Genomic DNA, 7,286 nt, shown 5'->3' on the forward strand with positions numbered 1-7,286 from the left:
TAAATTGTGTTTTGGTCTAGGTGCTTCCAACGACAATTGTTCCAAAAAATAGAATATAGCTCCGACTCCGACCAAAAATGGCGCCGTTGCCGGGGACGGTGTTATCTTGATTTAGATTTTCTTATATTGTTATTAGTTGTGTCTTTCTTTGCCTTGGGGAAGTAAAACTCCTCAAGGTTTGTTCTAATTGTTTTCGAGTTGTTTGATATTTTGCATGTCTAGAAGGTCACAAGGTGATTTGTTACCTTTTGATCGTGAAATTGAAAGAACTTTGACAACCAATAGAACACTTGCTAGGAGAAATTTGAGAGGTATTAGTGAGGTTGTAGATATTCACCCAACTATTGAGTTCATCAACCCTTTTGCAAGAGAAGGTGAGGAGAACCCAATACAAAATACCACACAAAATCAACCCACAATGCCTAAGTTTTCATCACATTCCGTACCCACCGAGGAGAACCTACCCAATGGTACTCCCACACCACAACATCTAACCGGAAATTTTATTGCCAAATCCGCCTTTATCCAATTAGTCGAAAGGAGCCAATTTGGGGGGATGCCTAGTGAAGACCCTCATTCTCATATGGAAACCTTTTGTGACTATTGTGATGCGATTTCTCAAACCGGTGTAACTCAAGACCAAATTCGATGGGTCTTATTTCCTTTTTCTCTAATTGGCACCGCGAAACAATGGTTGAAGGGCCTTGATAAGGCCACTCTCGGAATTGATTCTTGGAAGAAGTTGGCTCTCGCTTTCTACAAAAAATTCTACCCACCGGAAAAAACTAACATACTAAGAGCTCAAATTACGGGTTTTAAGCAAAGGGATGAAGAATCTTTGTATGAAGCTTGGAAGCGGTTCAAGGGAATTTGTCGCTCATGTCCTCATCATGGACTTAGCGAGTGGTTCTTGGTACAACAATTTTGGAACGGTCTATATGAAGATTCAAGGAACATTCTCAACATGGGATCAAATGGAATGTTCACCGAAGTTGATGACAATCAAACATGGAACAAAATTGAGGAAATGGCGGTCCATAACTCACAATATAGTAGACCTCGCAAGGCTACTAGAGGAGAAAAGCATGAAGTGGACTCCGTTACTCAATTGGGTGCTCAACTTAGTGCTCACATTGACACAATCAATTTGAAGTTTGAAAAAGCTATGGCTAGACTTGAAGAAGCTTCAAAATCACCAAAGCATCATGTTAATGCCATGACGGCATCTTCATCAATCCCAAGTGGGATATGTGAGAATTGTGGAACTTTGGGACATGACCAAAGTGAATGTAGGGGAACAAATGAACAAGTAAATGCTTTCCAAGCATACAAGAGTGGTACCCCTTATTCCAACTATTACAATGAAAACACCAAATTCCATCCAAATCTCTCATACAAAAGCCAAAATGTTCAAAACTCTCAAACAACATACACCCCACCTCCCATGAGAAACCAAAATCAAAGACCCTTTTACAACCAAAACCAAGGTTACCAAAATCAAAATCCATACAATCACCAAAATGACCAAGGTTTTGATGTTCAAAAAGCGGTCCTCCAAATGCAAAAGAATCAACAAGAGTTTTTCACTCAAATGCAAAAAGATAGTCAAGCAAAGGAAACCACCATCAACAACATCCTAGCTCACACCAAAATGTTGGAAACCCAATTAACTCAACTAGCATCTTCAAGCTCACAAAGACAAAAGGGGCAATTACCACCTCAAAGTAATCCCCCAAGACATGAAACGGTTAGTGCCATTCACTTGAGAAGTGGTACAAGGTATGAAGCACCGAAGAAGCAAGTTGAGGATGAAGTTGTGGAAGCTAGTGATAAGGAAGAAATTGTGCAAAACTCCAAGGATGGAGAACCATCAAAAGAAGAGATTTCAAAGAAAAATGAAGACAAGGTCAAGGAAAAGGAGCCCATTGTGATTAGACTTCCTTTTCCAAGTCGTCAAGCCAAGCCCAAATTTGATGACCAACTTGGAAAGTTTATGGAAATTGTGAAGAATTTGGAAGTCTCGATTCCTTTCACGGAATTAATCAATCACGTGCCGGCCTATGCAAAATACATGAAAGACATCCTCACAAAGAAGAAGTCGATCCGGAAGCATGAGACTATCGCCTTCACTAAGGTGAGTAGTGCAATACTTCAAGGGAGTTCACCTCCAAAACTAAAGGATCCGGGAAGCTTCTCAATACCGTGTACCATTGGCGACACCACGATCAACAAAGCCTTATGTGATCTAGGGGCTAGTGTGAGTGTTATGCCGTACTCGGTGAGTAAAAGGTTGGGGATGGGAGAGCTTAAATGCACCAATATCACACTCCAAATGGCCGATTGATCGACGAAGACACCATTAGGGATATGGGAAGATGTTCCCGTACGAATTGGGAAGTTTTTCATCCCGGTGGACTTTGTCATTGTTGATATGGAAGAAGACTCCAACATTCCAATCATCCTAGGAAGACCTTTCTTACACACCGCGGGTGCGGTGATTGATGTGAAACATGGTGAGCTCACTCTAGAAGTGGGAGATGAAAGCATAACTTTTAATCTTGACAAGACTATGAGAGCTCCCCGTTTGCATGAACCGTGTTTCATGATTGATCATTATAGCCGGAAGGATGATAGGAAGAAGTCGGAACTCCAATGGAAGAAGAAAATTGAAGATGCTCCATTCAAAGAGCAAGTGAATTGTGATAAAGAGAGCTTGCAAAGCTCATCAAAGTCAAGCAAAGAAGAAGAGGATGGCCTCATTGGCCAAGACAAGAAAATGGGAGAGTTGTCTCCATCAAATCAAGAGATTTTTAATGATCAACTTAATGAAGTTTGTGGTCTTTGGGACGACGAATTCGAAGGATTTTAAATCCCTACATTGGTAATGCCATCGATCAAGACCGACAACAAGGGCCAAGGTCTATTGAAGAACTTTATCACGATAATGAACAAGCTTTTGATTACTTTTTCAAGGTGTTGAGCAACATCAACAACACCTTGGACATGCCCCCTTGACATCTCATCAAGAATGAGAGTTTGGTGGAGTCCTCCCTAAACCACCATTTGTAAATATTTCTAACTCCCTAACTCGCATTTCAATTCTTGTATTGCATTTTTGTTATTTTTGGATTTTTATACTTTGATCAAGACAATTGTCATGTTCGAGAGAAGTGAGGGAGGGACTAATAATTTCAATTAATGTGTAGTGATTTAGCTTAGTGTGGGGATAGCAATTGCCTAGGCTATCCATGCCTTAGTAGTGCCCCCACAATGAGGAACACGAGATATGAAGAAGAATGAAAATGACAGGGGATATGCATAGTACACGGATGGAACTGAATCCGGGTAAAAAGGGGTAGAATCCGAGCGGATTCAGGAGAATCCGACCGTCTTCAGAAGAATCCGCCCGTCTTCAGGCAATCCGGGCATATTGGGTAGAAGACGCCCGTCCTTCATGAGCTGAATTTTTGAAATTTTTGACTATAAGCAAATCCGGGCGTCCTGATACAGAATCCGCCCGTCTTCAAAAAGTCGCCCGTCTTCACTGAAAGACGTCCGTCTTTTTGGCTGAGGAAAACAAGAAAAATCCCTGTAAAGGAATCCGCCCGTCTTCTCTGAAAGCCGCCCGTCCCGCATTTTCAAATCCGCCCGTCCTTGTTCAAATCCGCCCGTCTTTAGGCGAGAATTTTGAAACCAAGAACAGGCAGAATCCGGTCGTTCCGAAGGAAAGCCGCCCGTCTTCCCCCTGCATTTCAAATTTTTCGGGTCTTCATAAACCCCTCCCACATTCATTTATTCATTCATTCACTCATAACACTACCAACACCCTCAAAACCCTCATCCTCTCCATCGCAAAAACAAGATTCCTCAACAACATTCACCAAAATCAAATCAAAACATCCTTTTAACAACAAATCAATCACTCATTTTTCAATAAAAATCAAAACCAAGCACAAAATCTTCAACCTTTGAGTCGATTTTTGAATTCATAAAGGCAAAGCCTTTCATCTTTAAATCGATTTGGGTACACTACAAATTGAAGATTTTTCACTCTTTTCTTGGTTTATTCATCAATGGCAAGGACTAAGGGAGCAACAAAAGCAACAAAGGCAAAGGCACCAAAGGCAAAGGCACTTTCATCAAGGCAAAAGAGTCTTCAAGCAAAGAAAGCATTGGCTATTGTGGTAGCTAGCCCAAACTTGGAAGTGCAACAACAACAACCTCCCATGGGAGCAACAACATCTACTACTCCGGAAATTGATCAACTTTCGAACTATCCGGAGGTAATTTTCATTTCCAAATCCCATAGGGACACTTTTGCCAAGTTTGCTAGTAAATTATTTCTATCCACAAAGTTTATTTGTGAAGATGCCTTAGATAAGTTGGGTGTCCTTGAGCAAACTAGAGCCTTCTTTAAAGCCATGGGGTTGGAGAAATTGTTTGAATCAAAAGAATTGACATACCCCTCCCTTACCTTAGAATTTTTGAGTTCTTTAAAAGTTAACAAGGTCGAGACCATGGAAAACATCGAGTTCCGTCTAGCTAATGTTAGTAGGCGCATATCCTTTAAGGAATTGGGTGAAGCTTTGGGTCTTAGTGATTCACCGAGTTATTTCAATAATGTTGGCAAATATGACCCCGCTCCTCTTTGGGAAGCGATTTCCGGAAGGAAATTTGAGAGCTTTCATGCTAGTCGTGCTCTTTTAGTCCACCATCCGGGCATTAGAGTATGGCACAAGGTCATAGGAAACACCATCATTGCAAGAAAAGACACCAACCATTTCACCAAACTCGATTTTGTTCTTCTTGAGTCGGCTTTGAACATTGGAAGGGAACACACCAAGCCTTTCAACTCTCTAAGGCTTTTGGTGGATAGATGGCTAAACATTGATTGTGGGAAGCAAGGCACTACCGTTATTGTGAATGGCGGTCTAGTCACTATTGTAGCTAAATACTTTGATCCGAACTTCAACAAAGATAACAAGTATGTAGCAAAGAAGGGTGGTCATCTCATTGATATTGATACTATGATGAACAAATACAAGTGGGTCTCTCATAACCCTCTTGACACCAAGTATGGATGGCTCACTAGTGAGGCTAGATCGTTTACTTTGCCTTCGAAGATTTGTCGTTTAAGCGTCCACCGGACCAACTATCTACTTCCCCTTTGAAAAGAGGCCGAGTATATTATCCGACAACAAAAGGGTGAACTTGAAATGCCCTCCTCTTCCATTGTCACACCACCCTATCCTTTCGAGTACTAAGAGTTCAAGCCCGAAGGTGTTGAAGCAAGAAATGATTATTTGACTCTTCTTATGCAAGAGATGCACAACCAAGCCTTCGAGGACCGGAAAGATGCTTACTTAGCTCAATATCCACCCCTCCTACACTTAGCTAGGCAAGGACTACTTGATCCTTCATGTCCTTTGCCTAGTTGGGCGGATAGGGAAGTCTTCTTTCCGAGTGCATCTAGGGTTGTTCCGGGTGATAATGAGGTTGTCGGTAATGAAGAGGTTGATGATAACATTGATGAGGAAGCTAATGAAGAAGGAGAAGAGGATGATGAGCAAGGTGAAGAAGAAGGTGAAGAAGAAAGTGAAGAGGAAAGTGGTGATGAGACCACTTCTAGTGAGGAAAATGATGATAGTGATGATATGATGGAAGATTAGCAAGCTTTGGAGGCTCCTACCCTCTCGAGGTTTGTTCTACTTCTTTCTTTGTTTTAATTATTAATCTTGATCATTGTTGGAGTAGTCCTAGAACCATAGAGGACTCACACCTCGGTCCCATTGAGGTGTTCTCATTTTATTGTTCCCACCTTTCAAAATCCAAAATGACAAAAATTAGTTCCATGCATTGCATAGTGTGTGCATGAACTACACCCAACCTTAGGACATTAGCAATAGTGTCTAACTCGGTTGGGGGAAGTCAATGCATACACAACGGGAGGTAATCTAAATTATCCTCTCCGTCATAAACAAAAACCATGCATCATGTAGTGTAGATTAGTGTAGCTTGTATTTAGTGTAGAAATCATGCATCATGTTTGCATAATTTCCCATCATTTTGGCCATTGAGGACAATGCCCATATTAGTGTGGGGATGGGGAATTCTAACTTAACTTTTATTCAAAAATCCAAAAAAAAAAAAATCGAAAAATTTCGAAAATCATAAAAATTTGAAAATTGAAAAGCCAAAAACAAGTTCTTTTCCTTTGTAGTGTAGTCTTGTATATATCATTGTATATATTGTGTTTGTTCTATCCTTATTCTCATTGATCGACTACGCCACATCCGAGACATGAGGATCATGAAGACCGCATGGTATGATATTTCCAATCTCCTTTTTCCTCTCTATGTTAATGACTATGTGGCTTTATTTTGATTGATGCGGTATAACAATGTGAACTTAGGACTTGCATTTAGTTTATATGTCATATTAGTTGGTAGAATCACTTGCATTAGGATGTATATAATAGTTGCATCATGGCATATAGTTGCATTTAGATAAAATATTTTGAAAAGTGCCTAATTAGGAACTTTGACAAGAGCAACTAAGCCATTACAAATACTTTTTCAACTGAAGACTTTGCCTACTAGAATGGTTATAAAACACCCTAGATTGTGTCATACTAGTGTCTTTTGACCCATGACCCAAAGCCTAGTCAAGGGTTTGCATGCGAGTCACCTATCCAACCCCGTGATGCGATGTGGACTTGGTTAACTTGTCTAGGTGACCTTGATTGACCTTGTGGTAAGGCAACCCAAAAATACTTTCTATCAATAAGTTTGAAGTGCTCATTTCGAAAATTTTGTTATGTGGAAGTAATTTATTGCTAAGGAAACCTCAATTGTTATGAAATGTTGAAATGTTGAGAATTTAGTTGTTTTGATGGAGGCGTACCACTTCGATGTGCTTTGGAGAGGGATCCATTGAATTGGGCCCCCACATGGTCGTGAATTCAACCGCCCAGAGGCAAAGTGACTATCACCCCGAAAAGCTATTGTCTAGAGGTTAACCGGTTGCCTAATAAGCGATTGGCGAAAGCAAAGGACACTAGCCCGGAAGGGACAACCCCCATCTTAAATTTTTGAAATGTGAAAGTTAAATGAGGTCAATTTTTGAATACTAGTCATATCCACCCTTTGTTTATAACGATTAATTGAGCATTTCATTCCCAAAAAGCCTTTTTGTCAAGCCACTTTGTCGAGCTTGGGACGATCCATGACCTTTACTTTTGTAGAGAATTCGAGACTTGTCATGTCATATGCTACTAGCATCATAGG

At 40.6% G+C, this 7,286-nt stretch overlaps 1 non-coding gene across 1 annotated transcript; it reads right to left on the reverse strand.

The window, feature by feature from the left end:
- Nucleotides 1-790: 790 nt before the first annotated feature.
- On the reverse strand, nt 791-897 carry LOC141624659 (small nucleolar RNA R71). The gene has a single exon (XR_012534469.1). It is a non-coding gene; the product is annotated as a small nucleolar RNA R71 (small nucleolar RNA).
- Nucleotides 898-7,286: the final 6,389 nt, after the last annotated feature.

This window comes from Silene latifolia, chromosome 1 (assembly GCF_048544455.1).
Source record: "Silene latifolia isolate original U9 population chromosome 1, ASM4854445v1, whole genome shotgun sequence".
Taxonomy (NCBI): Eukaryota; Viridiplantae; Streptophyta; class Magnoliopsida; order Caryophyllales; family Caryophyllaceae; genus Silene; species Silene latifolia.